The sequence below is a fragment of the Dromaius novaehollandiae genome, chromosome 7 (genome assembly GCF_036370855.1).
Source record: "Dromaius novaehollandiae isolate bDroNov1 chromosome 7, bDroNov1.hap1, whole genome shotgun sequence".
Lineage (NCBI taxonomy): Eukaryota > Metazoa > Chordata > Aves > Casuariiformes > Dromaiidae > Dromaius > Dromaius novaehollandiae.
The window spans coordinates 46,441,888-46,457,730 of NC_088104.1; the positions used below are offsets into that span (position 1 = coordinate 46,441,888).

Here is a 15,843-nt window from a genome sequence, read left to right on the forward strand (position 1 = left end):
CAAGGTGCCGGGACTTGAAGAAGAGCCTCTAACAGCTGGCGGCCTACTGGAGCCACAAACAAGAGGGATTTACTATAGGTACCTGTATTACACGTTTCTTTCGGTAGGTGTAAAATAAAAGGACATAACCCTAAGTGAAAACCTACATGGGTTTTATTGTTGTTGTTGTTGTTGTTAAGGGTTTCAGAAAGCAACCGGGGGCTCCTCAGCCGTGGTCTCTTGGGGAAGAGCGGCTGGGATGCTGGCTGAGGGGGCACGTGCTGCCCCTCGCCACTTCCCCTGCTTCGCGAAGACACGTAAAAACGCAAAAAATTCAGAAAAGCTAAATTCACCCGTCTGGGAGGAAAACGGCTTGAACGCAGCCCCCTCCCCCCCCCGGAACTCGTACTCGCGTGTGCCGCCCGGGGCGGCTGCCACAGGGGCCGGCGCCGCAGGGAGGCCCGCACCCCCACGCACCCCCTCCCCCCCGCGCAGGGCGGGCTCGCGGCCCCGCCCCCGTGACGTCAGCGGCGGCGCGAGGAGGGGAGGGGAGGGGAGGGGCGGCGCGGGGCTCCGTGCCCAGCCGGGGAAGCGCGAGCCGCGACACGCTCCGGGCTGCTGCTGCCGCCGCCGCCGCCGCCGCCGCCGCCGCGCGGGTCAGTGCCGCCGCGCAGGTCCGTGCCGCCGCGCCCGCGGGCTGGCGGAGCGGCGGGAGGGCGAGCGCGGGCCCCCGCGGCCGGCGGGATGCTCGCCGTGGGGCGGGCGGGGCTGGCCCCGGGGCGGCAGCCGTGAGGGAAAAGTTTGTGGCGGGGCGGGGGCGGGACCCCGCGCCCCCGGGGCAGCCTTCCCACGCGCGGGCGCCTGCTCTTTCTCCTCTGTCGCGTCGTCTGGGGCTGCAGCGCGTTCTCCGGGGTCCGGGAGTTTGGGGCTGTTCTTTCTTCAACAGCGTTGCCCTGGCCGCGGCTGCGGCGGGTTTGCCCGGTCTGGGCTCGGCCCTGTGGGAGCCACGAGGGTGGCGGCCGCGCTGGCGGGCAGAGCGCTGTGCTCCTCGCGTCAGGACTGCAGCCGACCGCGCGGGCCCCGCCGTGCCGCTGTGTGCGCAGAGGCTTCGCGTCCTCGCTTTCCAGGCCGCCTTGGTCTCCCGGGATCCTGGTCACTTTGAGGTAACGTCTCCTTAAAACTAATCCCCCCGTCCAAAAAAGTGAAAGAGCAGTGCCGAGGGTGCCCGCGCCCGTCTCGCCCGGTCCCCCTCTTGCCCCGTGCCCCCGGGCAGGCGCTGCAGGCAGGAGATGCTGCTTGCCCAGGGCTCGGTGCAAGCCGTGGAAGTGCCGACGAAGCTGTGGCGGTGCGTTGTGTCCGTCGGCTCAGGAGTTACTGGCCGTATGGGGTGCAGCGAGGAGCCCCTTGCTCCTGCTGGACTCCGGATGGGGACGAGACAGAGAGGAGAAGGTGCACAATGGTCCGGTGTGTGTTTTGCTGTGCTGCCGGGGACGCGCATCCCACAGCCAGTATGAGCTTTATTTATGAGCCTGGCAAACTGGCGGTGCGAAGGATTTTCCCTGGAGAGAGAGCAGTCCCTCAGGCGGGGATTTGTCTGTGGTCGTTGCTGTGTGGCTCAGGCTGGTGTTACCTTTTGTCAGATGAAGAGGTTTTGGGTGAGGAAACACTAATGTGCGCGTTCCTGTCCGGGGCCTCTCCCGTATCGCGCTGCCAAGTCAAACTTCCCTCGCGAGGGGTTAACACGCTCACCGCCAGCTTAGCTGTTGCTACAGCTATTGAAAAGATGGTAGGTGTGGCTTTGAAAATCAGGTGTGGGAAGAGTGCAAGGTGAAAAATAACGGGCTGAGCTGGCAGCGGAGCAGAACTTTTCTCCCGAAGGACCGCGCTAGCCCCAGGCCCTCTTGGCGAGCCGGGGAGGCGGCAGGCTGAGTGGAGAGCCGTACCCAGAGCCCCATGGGCAGGTTCGTGCTGGTGCTTCCTGCAGGCAGCCTTTATCCGTAGGGCTGGAGAGGGTGTGCTCTGTGCGGGGACCACTTCTCAAAAGCCCTGGGATGCAAAGGTAGGATTCACGGTGGTGTTCATCTGCAGCTCCCAGCTGCTAGCGCTTAGGTTGTGGCGAGTGTGTGAGATATTTTATCTCCTTTGCATCCTGACTTTAATGTTTGCATTGTGATTGTGAAGGTGGGTGAACGGGACTTCAAAGGCAGGCGGTGGGAAAGCGGGCAGGTGTGACCGCACAGGAGCACAGGCCTCCGATGCGGCGGTGCCCCTGCAAACTCGTAGCCCTGCTGCAACGCCTCCAGGACCAAGTGTGGCATGGTGGCTTCACGAGCCGCTGCCTTTGCGATGGGATAGCTTGTAGGCTGGCGATGAGGCAGGAGAGGACAACTCCTGGAAGTAGCATGGCCGCCTTGGCTTCATTGAGCTTGTCTGAAGCAGGTCAGGATCTGGCCGTGAACTGACTGTGGATGCTCTTCCCTCGCGCTCGGCATACCCGTGGTAGCAGACGTGGTGTCCTTTTAGTCTTCCAGGGAGTGCAGGCAGATCAGCATTATTTACAGCTGGAGCAAGAGCTCCTGCGATGTGAACAGGACAGTGGAGACCGTGACGTTAGTGTGCTGTTTTGTGTATTCAGTTAATCCCTGGGTCTGTCATGAGGAAGCTGCTATCATACGCGTTTTATCAGTTACGGAGCCTGTGTTATCTCTAAAGGTATGTGGATATAACAGTGTGCAAATGGCTAGCACAGCAACTCTTCTCTGACAGTTGCCAGAAAGGGGTGCTTAGGAGGAGTGTAAGAGCAGAATAAGCATATACGATGCCCTTGGCATCCCCTCCCCCCCCCCCCCCCCCCCCAATTCAGCCTCTAAACACAAGCAGCTCAGGGAAAACTTCTTGTCCTGCATCAAGGACTTCCCCAGCTCAGTGCAGTCTTACATCAGGACTCTTAACCTTTTGGTTAGAGACCCTTGCCTCCTTCACAGCGATGGTGAGGCACGGTGTTTATCTTGTTTCCATGAGCTCTCTTGAGCTGTGGTTGAGATGGTCAGTTTATGTTGATGGGGGTGGCCCAGACTTTCCACTGTGGAAGTGCAAATGGTCACTTTTTGAATCTGCCTTTCCTATTTCCAAGCTATCTCTGGCTAATGCTACCTGAGATTTGCAATAATCAATTTATGGCAAATGATAATTCGAGCAGTACCGGTTTGTATTTTCGGTGGAAGCTGAAGGGAGGTGTGTGTCCTGTCATCAGCTTTCACTCTGGAAAAAGGACTTGTCCTATGTTTCCTAGTGCCTAGCTGCTAATGCAGCAACATAGTGCTGACATTTACTAAAAAAAACCCAAAACAAAACAAAAAAAACCCCCCAGATACTGAGAATAATAGGCTTCTGCAATGCCTTGTAAAATAAGAGTCTAGCCGTGATCTAGTTTTGTGTATAGCTCTTGCTTCACCAAGTCCGTTGAAGGACAGAAAGCAAAGGACGTAATCACAGACATGGCTGAGTCAGCATCCTGGATAAGGAGAGCAAAACAGCGATGATTTTGCCTGGGAGCTGTTGGGGGTGGGAGGAAGGTGATGGTCAGTGTGAGCAGAGTGTCGCGGTGCTGCTTCTTCACAGGTGAATCCCTTGGCAATCAGTGAAGCTGCAAGCCACTAACTCTAAAACAAATGTGCTGCTCTTAAAGGATCGCTGATCAATAGCACGCTGAGTGTGGTTGTACGGGTTGGTAGTACAGGGGTTACTTCAGGAGCTGCAAATAAAAGTTTTGATAACTCAGCTCTGGAAGGAGTGGGTTTAGCCTCTTCCTGGGCCGGGTCCTTGCCATTGGTACCGAACCCTCGCGCAGGTGCCCTTGTGCAAAGTCTCAGATAGTGATACTTGCTGTCTTCAGGCCTTTCCGTCAGTTTGGTCTCCGGCACCTTACAAAGGCTTGCCGTGGAGGTCTGCGCCCCTGTGCAGTTTCTGCTGATCGTCAGCTCCTTACCTCCTCAGTGGCACTTGCCCAGCGCTGTCTGTGCGGTACGCTGGTGGTGGCACTGGCAGTGCTTTAACCTCTGTGCTGCCCGGCATCCCCTGGGCACGGGGGAAAAGTGGACTTGGTCATCTGTGGTTCTAGCTTGCTGCTTGCAGCTGGTGACCTGGGCTGGGTTGGAAGGAGGTTGCTCAGCGGCTTTTGAGCAATGAAACAGCTCTGCTGAATGCAGAATACTGCCTGGAGGAGCTGGCGACAGGGTGCCTGCTGGGAGGTTTGCCACCGGGGACGTTGGCTTTCCAGAAAAACTCTGAGTGGGCCACAGAAGAGACTGTGTTCTTTAAAAACTAAGAGCATTGTTACTTTTAATCAAATAACCATCAGTGTGGTGCCTCGCGGAGCGATTGCACCCATTCCTTGACTCTGTGCTTGACATTGTAATTATATTTTCATCTGAATGAGAAGAAGACTGTGTGTGAAACACAATATTTATTTTAGCCTGCTGGAGTTGCTCAGGAGAGCTTGTATCTAAGTCAAGGAGGTGGTTTAGAAACTGTTGTTGTTTTTTTAATAAGAAAAACATTTAAATACAGCAAGAAGCTTTTCATCACAGAAGCCTGTCTGCACAAAGGAAACGAGCAGCTGGGGAGGTCAGGGTATAAAGTGAGATTTGCATGCTGCTTATTATTTTGAAGAGGTCTGAAAGTTGCATTGCATTCTGGTTTGGTAGGTGGATTTCTGAAGGCAACTGCCCTTGAAATAAACAGGGAAATAAATGCAGGCGTGATCTCACCTCTGAGTCTCTCGCCTTCTAGTTGGCACCTGTATTTTCTAACCTTTTCCAAATTCATTCTGAAAATACCAGAGCTTTGCAAACTGCTCTGGATGTTCTCTGAGAGACACTTAGCATACTGGGTGGGTTCCCAGCAGGTCAGGGCTGTGCTGTCCCCGCAAAGAGCGTGCTTTGGGTTATGTGTGGGGGGAAGCTTGCAGTGACTGCTGAAACATTACTCAGCAAAGGGCGGCCCTTGCTCTGTGCTGCTGCTCTGCATTGCCCTTCTGGGAGGCATTTGATCCCCTGGCAGCATGATCGGGTGGAGTGGTGCTTACAGGTTCCCTTGCTGAGCCGAGTTTGAAAGAGTGGAATCAGTCTGCTGGAAAAATGTACTTATGTTTATTAACCATGGGAAATATTTATCGCTGCCGTCACCCTTGCAGGGCTTTTGGTCTGGATTGCTCTTACACGGAAACAAAAGGTGCTTGGTCAGGTGTCTTGCCCATCCCGGATATCGGGACCTGTAGGCCGGACTGGAGCAGGCAGGGAGGTTGGCGGTGGGGACAGGAGCATCGTGGTGCCACTGGGGACCAGCTGGCTCTGGAGGTGGCTGCCCGGGAAATGCCCGGTGCCATGAGGTGGGGAATTCCTGGAGGCAATGGGACAGGACAAATGTCGGGCTCCATTGGTAGCTTTAGTAACCCATCGTGCGTGTTTCGCTGCATCCCAAATGGATAGCTTGCTCCTTATGTCACTGCTATACCCGACGCCCTTTGCCATACTTACAGGGGCGAACCTGGTCCAGAAAATGGATGACTGCAGAAACCAAGCTGCAGGAAGGCTTTTATCCAGAGTCCTGTGAGGCTGCAGAGCTGGAGGTACAGCCCAGGGCCACTGGGTCTTCCCTGCCCACTGGGCAATGCTGCTGCCCCGCACTGATACCCACGAGGTCTCTGCCGCCAGTGCTGGCTGATGGACCAATTTAGGCTGCTGCCTAAAACTTACAGAATGAGGCTTCAGCTTAAAAAGTGCTAAACAAATATCCTCCATTTCATTTGGATTCTGGCCTCTGTTTTTAGAGCGTGTTCCTGGTTGCCACGTGAATGGGGATGCTTTGTTTTATCTGTCTGCACTGTGGTTTGCCAGCCGCCGTTCGCGTACTCGTGGTACGCAAGTGCCGAGTGAACAATCGCTGCATTAACCCTCCGAACGGGCCAGTGTTTGGGCACAGGACTCTCCTTGTTAAAGACATCAAAAGCACTGTGCCAGCCTTGGCTGGCACAAAGAGCACATGAACAGTGCTCTCAACACTTCACGAGAAAGCCTACAATCGGCCATGGACGGGCCTTGGAAGAAAACCGTGGAGTGATATCGGGAAACATGGGGCGCGTCAGGCAGCAGTGGGAGGGCCGTTTCTCCCCGGGTGTTCCTTGCGGAGGGTATGCGTCTGATTTGTGTCCCGGAAAGACTTGAAAGACTTGGTGCAGGGATGCAAGGATGACTTTGCTTCTAATTAATAAGCTGCAGGGTTTATTAATTTCAGAAGTGTGAACTGCAGCAGGATTTAATAATCCATTAAAAAAAAAAAAGGCCCTTGCAGGACCTGCAACTTTCTTTGGCTAATTCTAGCAGGTACTTCAGTGGACATATGCGTGTCCTGACAAGCCCCTTTCTTTCCAGCACAGAGGCTTGGCTTTCTAAACAAGGCAAAGAGAATTGCTTCCAGCAGATCAGATGGTAGGGTCTGTTTTTTATTTAATGCCCAGCTGACATCCCATTTCCAACACTGCAGCCATCTGCAGAGCCATGCTCACCAAAGGATAACTTCTGAGGAGGCAAGGGCTGCGCTTGGTGTTTCTCCTCTCCGTGGTTCTCATTCTGGTCTGGGTTTCTTAACTGATGCCCCAGGGCTATTGAAAGAAATTAGGTGTTGCTCTGTCTTTATAACAACTTTGACTCTAGTATAGGACTCTTAAACTTCCCATTTCTTTAGCTCAGCCAATATGCAAGGCTATTCACGCATATTGGAGGCAGGGAGCTTATTAATTGCCTGTTCTATTCTTTCAAAAGAGTTGCTTGTGTTTTATGTGGTTGGGGTTAAACTAGTCTCTTTGGAAGGCATTGCCGCCTGCTGATCCATTGCACAATTCTTGATGAAAAAGCACCAAACACTGTAAGTCCCAGCTCCGGGAGTCAAGTTATTTCAGCATATCTGCTCCTAGGGCTTGTAGAGAAAAGCTTGAAAGCAAGATAAAGGACTCCTTCCTCCTTCCTTTCTTCTGGTCTTGGGATTCGTACTTTTACTGTGCTAGGAAAGTTCAAGTTTTGGGGTGGGTGGTTTATTTTTTGAAGAAGTTACCTTCCTTTCCCAGCAAGGACCCCTATAGAAACTCAGTCTGCAAATGCTTTTCTCGGTATCGCAGGTGGATGTTCAGTAAAGCAGTGCTGACTTTATTCTAGCCTAGAAAAGCTGCTGCAGCTCTCCTAGCACAGACTCGGATGGAGTCATCGGGACAGTGACAGCAGGCTCCAAGGGAGTGAAGAGGGGTCATGTAGCAGCCAAGAGATGCTCCATTTACACAGAGGTAAATTTTTTCCTGCTGCAATGATTTTGGGAAGGAGAGCATCAACCGATGGGAAGAGGCATTAGCTGGTGTCCTGCAAGTAGCGTTCCCGGCCCTCGCTGCATTTTATCCCATTTTTCTGTGGAAACTAAGTTTCTGCCACCACCCTGTCAGTAGGCTAGCCAGACTGTTGCTCCTCCATTATGACTCTCTTTGGCCGCTTTTCCCCTCATGTGAGATGTTTCTATTTTTGACCAGCTGAGTTAATTTGGATTTGTGCAAAGGTTTATTTTGGTGCTGAGTGGTGCTCATTTCCAGCTGGCAGATCAGTGAACTTTTGGGGAGTGTAATGCTCTCGTTACTGATATAAGAGAATGAATTGAAAGTCCTAGGGCTAAATGTTTCTGTGTTCTCCTGCATGAATAGGTGCCCCAGCTTTACCTGGCTCCTGGCAGAGATGTTGCTTTTAGGCCCGTTAGCAGGAAGACCTTGTGAGTTGTGGCTTATCCTCTGTTGCTTTCTGTGATGATGGGTTGGTTTGACACACTCGTCTCTGTATGTGCAGACACTGCTGAGGGACGCAAAAGTAACTTTGTAGCCTCAAACCTGTATAAAAATACAAGTCTGTAAGGTGGCAGAGTCATTTTTTCATCCTTTGTGCTTCTTCATTATCCAGGCACGTTGGTGCAGATTAGAGGGACAGTAACGTACATCTGTTTTGCAGCCCTGTTAAACGACAAAGGGGAACATGCAATAGTAATAAAAAGCCTTTCCTTTTGATGGTTCTCTGCAGACTCGGAAAGTCACCTCCTTTCTGTCCTCTTTCTGGTTTCAGACCACCCTTGCCCTCTGGAAGGTTGCACTGGAGAGCCGCTCGGCAGCATTTTGGCGTGTTCTGGAGCAGAGATCTCTGCCACAAAGTAAAACCAGATGTTTTCTAGCTGACTCCAGAAAACATCCTCTCAACACAGCAGAGGACCACTGCTACGGTAGGTAGTCGTTGTGGTGGGTTGTTTTCATGCCATCAACCACATGCTCCAAATTAACCCCTTACGAAGCTATTTCCTCCCTCTCCTCATGTTGCACAGCCTGCAAAGTTAGGTGTATGATTCTCCAGAGGTAAATCTAGCAGCCGCCTCTTTCCCTTTTTGACTTCTCAGACTGACTTTGTTGCAAATAAAAGGTGCAAGAGGTCATGGATTAGGGGAAAACCAGGTGAATGCGAGGGGTGTGTTTGTGTGTGTGTCCTTATTTTAACAGCATTGGGTGTTTCCTTAGGAACAAAAAGGCTTTTTGAGCCCCCTAGCTCACTCAGTGAAGGAGTAACGCTGGAGATATTTTACGAACAAGCGATTGCTGTAGTAGGTTTGCCCCCTTTCTGTTTCAATCCTTTCAGGTTTGTGCGAGCTGCAGGCGCCTTGTTTGCCCTCACCACGCGTGGAAGGATGCGGCTGCAGCCAGCGTGCCAGAAAGGCTGGACTGAAGCATGCTTTTGGGTACGGAGCTGGGGAGGGAGAGCCGTGGCGGGGAGAGGCGTGCGGCACTGTCAATGTGAAGAGCTGGGCTGTGGGAACCTTTTGTGAAATTATGTAGGTGGAGGATTTAAAAGCATGCAAAAACCTCTCTTAACAAATGCAGCCTGAACCTGGTTTAGAGCTGCCATTCTGGAGTTGTAAATCCTGGCAGAGACCGAGTTCCCATCAGTCTGAATGAGTTGTTGTGTTAAGCGGAGCTGTTTGTCACAGAGTAGCTGTGTATATCCAAGAGTGTGGCACTGGCAGGACACCTGCTTTGCTGAAGGCAAGCTGGGTGCAGGCTCCGGTTGGTTACGGTTTGGCTGCACTGGGATGCTTGACATGCCTTACCCAAGGGCATGCCTTCAAGAGGCATTAGTGAGAGCGCGTTAAAGCCCCTTGTGGTCACACTTACTTGGATTTCAGGTGGGTTTGTTCTCTTCGCCTTGTGCGGTTCACAACACGAGTTGCACTAAAGTGGATTGGGGGTGTTTGAATTTGGAGAAAATCCATGGGGTTTGGTTGGACTATTTGGATGCAGATCAGCCATCCCAGGCGTGTTAGTGTAGACGTGGCTTTGGCAAATGCACTGGCCAGCTGGGGCATTGGGTTTGTTTGATTGATGCGGTCATGCCAGGTTTGCATGTTGAAAATGGGGAGAGAGGGTGCTTACGTTTCCAGTGTAGAAAACTCTTAGACTAGAAAAAGGATGGAGGAAGGGAACAAAACAAGCAGAAAATGGAAAACCAAAGCAGAAGGGTCTTTAGTCACACTGGGAACTGAAGCCAAAGTCTCCCAGGTCACACATAGCTCCATATACCCATGCTCTGCGCTTCTCCACTCTTGCTCAGTCTGAGGGTTAAACTGAAGTAAAATGGCCCTCAACTGCTTAAGTTTCACGTTCCTGGCTTTAGGTTAGTCTTAATCTTCTGTTTGAGACATTTGTGGTAATTCAAAATGAACGGTGAAAAATCATAGTGTGAAGTCTGAAAGGCTCTGCTATCATCTTGAGTTCTGGCTGTCAGGAGGGAGCAAGGTTTGCCAAGTTGGCTCAGGGAATAAAAATAGTCTGTTTCAGTGATGAGATCAAGTCATGTGTTTGTGGGAGACGTTAAACTTTAACTCTCGCATTATTCCCTATTGCTGTGCTGTTTTCTTTGTTCACGTCCATTCCCACAGCAGCCAGAGAGAATGCTGCATATATGAACTAGGTCCCTCAGATGCAGGGTTACAAGAGCTATAATTAAACAAAAAGAAACTTCTTATTTTTGCAACCGATCTGGCTTCCGGAAAATGGCAACTAGCTTAAGGGAGGAAAACAAAACTTTGCCTTGCCAGAAAAGCGTCCTCACATCTATGGCATTTCCTTTCTTTCTTTCCCTCTCACCAGCCTCTTTCCCCAGTCTATTGCATCCTGACTACAGCATTGAAAAACTGAGATCAGATTAGCTGTACCAGGGTGGGGTTGCTTTCAGGCTGAATGCGCAGCATTTCCCAGCTGGAAGGTTGTATGCGCTCTGAGCTGTAGAAATCAGTGTTCTCTTTCCCCTAACAACAGGCACCACGCCTCCGGCCCCAAAACTCTTCTGGCTTTTTTTCCCCTCAACAACTATTATTAAGACTTTTTTTTTTCCTGTGCATGTGGCTGTGCCTTTTGTGCAGATTGAGCTATTAAAGTCCATAATAAAACATGGGATAATTCCTAATGAACCTGGCTGTGAACAACTGATTCTTTACAATCCATCATTTGTGAAGTTACCAAAAAAAGAGGAAAATACATAGGTGTCATAACCTCCAACAGCTTGTCGTCTTGAGTGGGGGCTTTTCCTGACCTATGGAGACTATAATTCGTGAACTTACAGGAGTGGCTGTCGGAAAAAGCAGCACCTCCTATAGAATTCCCCGTCCTATTAATCTTATGTTTGCTCAGACTAAGGAGAGGAAGTACGTTTCTGGAACAGTTGCTAATGTTCGGGCTTGCCACTTTTTGCATGCTCTCTGCAGTGCAGTTGCATTATGCGTACCTTTTTATCCCATCGCTAAGGTTTTTTGAAGGCAGGCAGAAATTCATAGCAATCGCTATATGAAAGGAGTAGCAACAGCTGTGGGAAGGAGAAGAAAACATGAGGTCCCCACCAACAAAATGGGTCATAGCAAGCTGTTGTGTGCTCTGAAGTTGTGGGAACTCCCCCAGCTCATGCAGGCCAGCAACCTATCTCTTGGCCTGCTCAAAGTGCCCAGCCTGTGGTTTTCTGAAGTCTTCTCTTTAATTCCACTGTGCTTGAACCAGACTTAAATACACTTGTGTATTATCTTCCTATTCAGCTCTAATGGCTTTGCTGGGCATTCACAGTGCTGGCTGGAGTGCTTCTGTAGAGCAATTTTACTGAAGTTCCCATGGGCTTGGAAGAGATTTGATGGCAAAGCTGAGATTGCAGGTTGATGGCTTTCCTCAGTCTACTAGTTTTATGCCAAAATTTTCTCTTAGCTGAGACCTACAGCGGGCACATCCTGGGTAGCTGGAAAAAGGGAGAGTTAGAAGCCAAGCTGGAAGAATGGGATGCCAAAGGTACCTCTGCTCTGTTACAGGACAGAGCTGGGTTCGTGGTTGCATCCTGTGTTGAACGGGTAACGTGGGTCTTGGCAGCTCCCTCAGGTTCATTTCCTCCCAAGGCTGGCAGTTTGAGTTGCCTGAAGTCCCTGCTGCCTGACCCCTCCAGCAGGTCCAGGCGTGCTTGAATTGTTCCGGTGCCGCAGAGGGTTCAAGACCTACTGCCTGGTCTGGATTGCACTCGGAACATCGTGCCCGTGGCATTGGGTTCACAAGCACTGGTGATGTCGTGCCAAACACAGTACGAGCTGCCGGCCTCAGAGGCAGAAAATCCTTGGAAAGTCTTGGAAAATACATCTACAGGAGACTCTAAAAGTGTTCCCTGTCTGTGAGTATATTATAGCTTCAGTCAGTTTTTCTGAAGATATATTTAACTTTTCTGATGGAAGCTTAGGTTGTTGTGGCTTAGGTTGCCCTTCTTTTTAATAAAGGTGAGCTTGTGTTTCCATTTTGTCCTAGGTCTTTCTTTGGAGAAAAAGCGTCTTAGGGCTCTACAGGCAGGCATCTGTACTGCAGGTCAGGCAAAGTGTCTGTCATGCCTGCCCCTGGGGTCTGGCGCCTGTTTTAGCGTAACTCTGTCCTTACACCCTTCCTTCCTGCTCTGTAGGGCTTTGCTTGGGCTTGTGAGTATGCAATGGCCCAGGTAACTACAGGACCAATGAAGTGTAGGGACCAGTGAAGTTTTGCTTCAGTTTGCATCATCAGATTCAAGTTGTTGAGTTTAACAAATCAAATTCTCATTTTGCACTTGTTGGCCTGGGCCGAGTTTTAAAAAAACAGGTTTAGCGGGGTTGGTGCAATGGTCTCGTGAGGACTATGCTGAACTGAATGGAGCCTGTTACTAAACTTCTCAGCGCTCCTTCTCACTGAAGTTGTTGCTTGTTTTTAACAGTGTTTCACCTGCTCTGCTGCTTTGTGGTCGCTTCTTGCAGTGGCCCTGGTCTATATCCAGCTCCCTTGGAACGATGGTAGGTTTTTTCTCAATACAAACTTTCCAGGGTGCGGCTCCATTTCAGTTCTTTGTGGCAGCCGTTCACCTAGTCTAGGAGAAGAACACAGCCGCCACAAAGGAAGCCTTTCTTTTGGCCATTGTAGATGTTGCTTGGTTATCTCTAGGCAATTGCTGTGGACAGACAAAGTATTTACTGTCCCTGGGAGCTGGCGATTACCTCGTCGGCAAAATATCTCTTCATGGGATAGCCTGCTTGTGTGCTGCTGGCTCTGGCCTTGGCAAGCTTACCGTCTTAGAGTTGCAGGCAGCATTGCTTATTTCCCAGAGCTTGTCATGCCTGCTGGATGCCAGGATGAGGGAGAGATGCTCTGGGATTGGGATATGGGCAATAGGTCTCTTCCCACATCCGCTACAGGCTTCCTGCGTGTCTTTCAGCTCTTTTTTCAGCCCAGGGAAAGACTTGCCAGACAGGCCCTGTGAAGTCGACATGTTCACATGTGGCCATTGCATGCAGAATCTTTCCCTTCTCTACATCCTGTTTGGTCTGTTGATGAAATACATCTTTTTTTTTTTTTAATAAAAGAGCAAGGGCTTGGGGTATTTTTTTAAGCTGCTTGGAGTCAGAAAACATTGCTGAGAAACATTTCTGTGGAATCAGTAAGCATTTCCAAGTAATTGTTCTCATATTTCATGCTGCTCCTGAGGTGTGGCCCATGCTCCCAAGAGAACGCCTTCGCTGCTCATAAGGAGTCTTTCCAAAAGGCATAATAGAGTACTGTTCCTGAAAGTTAATCACTGCAGAAAACATTTTTAATTAACTCAACTAGTCAGACAGTCCATCTGGGCTCTTTCAGTGCTTCATTAAATCCCACGAAACAAGGTCGTAGCTCTATCCTGTAAAAGAGGGACGAACTTGTTCAAGTCTCCTCTCCCTCGGGAGCATGCTGTGGACTCTGACTCAGTGTTGATGGGCTGGGTACCAGGTTTTTGGTGTTACTGTTTTCCCGGAGCATCCTGTTCTTGTACCTGCAGGAAAGAGGAAATGTTTTCCAGGAAACACGCAGAGCGGCTCAGAGGAGGTAGAGGCCTTGCTAGGACAGGGTGCCTCTAGATTTGGAGTAGGATCGTCTCTGTCTCCCACCTGCTGGCAGCGTGCGTGGACGTTGAGGCTTCATTTCTGCTCCTCGTGAGGTGTCCGTTTGGTTCCCCGCTGACTGGACTGGACGCTGGCCATGCGTGGCAGCCCCAGGGTGCAGCGGGATTGGGACTGCGCAGGACACGTTCGTTGTGTGGAGTTTGCATTTGGTTTCTGCCTGCGCCATGGTGCCCGCTGTTTTCAGGGCTGTATGAGAGCATCCTCTCCCTAATGCCTGAAATCATCTGGTTGTGAGTTTGGCAAGCCTGTGGTTAAAATCCCTTGAAATCAGGGGGTTTGAAGGTCACAGTGTTAGTCCTTGCTTCAGCTGGTGGATGAACAGAGCCTTTTTTGCTCCTGTGCCTGGTGATTTTAACACCTTGCCCCCCAAAGAGATGAGGAAGAAATAAAATTTTCACACCCCAGCTTTCCCCTACCCAGCGCAGCAGGACAGCCCTGCAGCCCCTCAGAGGTGCCATGGCTGGAGCAGCTGTCGCCTCTTCAGCTTCAGCCCTAGCTATTAATAGGAGCTTTTAAAACATACACTGAGTCCAGGATTTGGGACATGACCAGGCATGGAAACATCAAGCAAAAAGCTTTAGCCCAGCACGTTTGTTTTTTTTTTTTTTTTTTTTTTTTTTTTTTTTTTTTTTTTAGCAGAGGAATGCAGGGCTGTGCATCAGGGATTTGGGAGGGCAAGCGTTTAACTCCATCTGTGCATTTTCCCTGCGGTGGGAATGACCTCTCTGTCCCTGCTTTACCTCTGTGTGTTGACCTCTGTTTTCAGTGTGAATGGTTTGGTGACCGGGCTGAGTTGTCTTATGTTACAAGTGTCCCTGGGGAGACCTGCTTTGTGTCCTATTCTGTTTTTCTTGCTACCTGACCATGATGGGAAGTCCCAAAGGAGAAAAGCAGTTATGCATCCTTTAGGAAATGTGGGCTGTAGAAGTAGTAGTTTCCCTGTGAGGAATGGGTTTTTTTATGTAGCTGCGAATCTCAAAGGGTTTAGATACCAGGTGGATACCACTGAGCTTATTGTACCAAGGAGGAAACTGAGGCACGGAGCACCAAGACTGCTGGAGTTCATGCAGCAGGTCAGTCTGATCCAAGGGTGGAACCCGGATCTCTGGTGTTGTGGTCCCTACGTCTTTAGAAACTGGGTTCTAAAATGATCTCGGGCACTTGAGGGGGAAAACAAAAACAAAAAAACCCCAAACAAGAAAAAAACAAATAAAAAAACCCCAAACCTGTGTCCAGATTGCCGTGCAGATGGACAGGCCAGATAAGGGCGATGAAGAGAAGTATTTGCAGTTTGGCCTAATTTTCAGTGGATTGTAATTGGAAAGCTCTGACAGTGCTGCCTCAGACGGTCTGTGTGCTTGGGGGGAGAATGGGAGGTGTTTTGCTTTTGAAAAGGGCAGGTGGTCCCTGAATTAATGCTGCTTTAGGCAACTTAGCTTGCGAAAGCAGGGCAGAAGGTAATTCTCTGTATGACAGCTGCCTAGGAGCCCAAAACGGGCTTATGTGTCAGTTACAAATGCTGCTTACAGCTCCTTGGCATATAGGTTGGGGGGGAGGGGGAGGATTGGGGTTTTGAGTCCTCCTATTCCTTTGTTTTTTCCTCTGTCTGCTGTAGAAGAGACTAAAACATTAAGGAAGAAATACAGGTGGAGCTGGCTGGTCACTGGTCTGCTGCCTTCTCTTACCACGGTATTTATGTGTAAACACAAGTGTTGTGGTGTGTAATTACAGGCGTGCTCCTGCTGGTTCCCTGTGTGGGTGTTAGGCAGAGGATCCCTCTTCTTTCACCCAATCCTCCCTGTCCTCGTGGGAGGAATCCTCTACGGCTTTGCCCGGCGCTGCGGCGGGAAGCAGGAGCTGACAGCAGTCCACATGAGCCTTGGAGAGAGCGAGAGGGATGTAGGGTGTTCCTTGATTGCAGGGATGGACGCTCACAGGGAGGCAGTGCAAGTTTTGAGGGTGAGCTGTGGGTGAATGTCTTGCTTCTTAACAGGTTATGTTGCTTGTACAGCTCTCTCCCAGAAGCTTGTGGGTCCACACTGTGCTTCTCCCAGCAAGAAGCAGATCCTTCATCAGATGGAGTCTGTGAACTCCTCTTCCTGTGCTTCCCGAGGTCGTTCTCTGTGGGTGCTGCCTTCTAATTCCTGCAGCGGAGGTGAGCGAGGAAGCCGGGGGTAGAGTGACTCTGTTAACATCTCTGTGCCTGTTTCCATCTGGCTTAGCCAGTGAGTTGGGAGCTACTCTGAACTGGAGCTGGAAAGCTATGAAGCAAAGTGTTGGGAGGCTTGAGCCATGACTGGAGCCCTTTCCAATTGC

The 15,843-nt window shown here is 50.6% G+C and overlaps 1 protein-coding gene across 4 annotated transcripts in view; it reads left to right on the plus strand.

Moving 5' to 3' along the window:
• Window positions 1-501: 501 nt before the first annotated feature.
• The window catches only part of SH3BP4 (SH3 domain binding protein 4), a 67,223-nt gene continuing 51,881 nt past the window's right edge, over window positions 502-15,843 (plus strand). Inside the window, exons 1-3 of one of the 4 annotated variants that reach the window (XM_064515467.1) lie at window positions 502-653; window positions 8,130-8,283; window positions 8,691-8,790. The gene's annotated coding sequence lies outside the window, so the exon portion shown is untranslated. Of the gene's footprint in view, window positions 654-766; window positions 1,143-8,129; window positions 8,284-8,690; window positions 8,791-15,843 lie in introns of those variants that run through there. The other 3 variants (XM_064515465.1, XM_064515466.1, XM_026105991.2) reach the window with 3 other exon arrangements.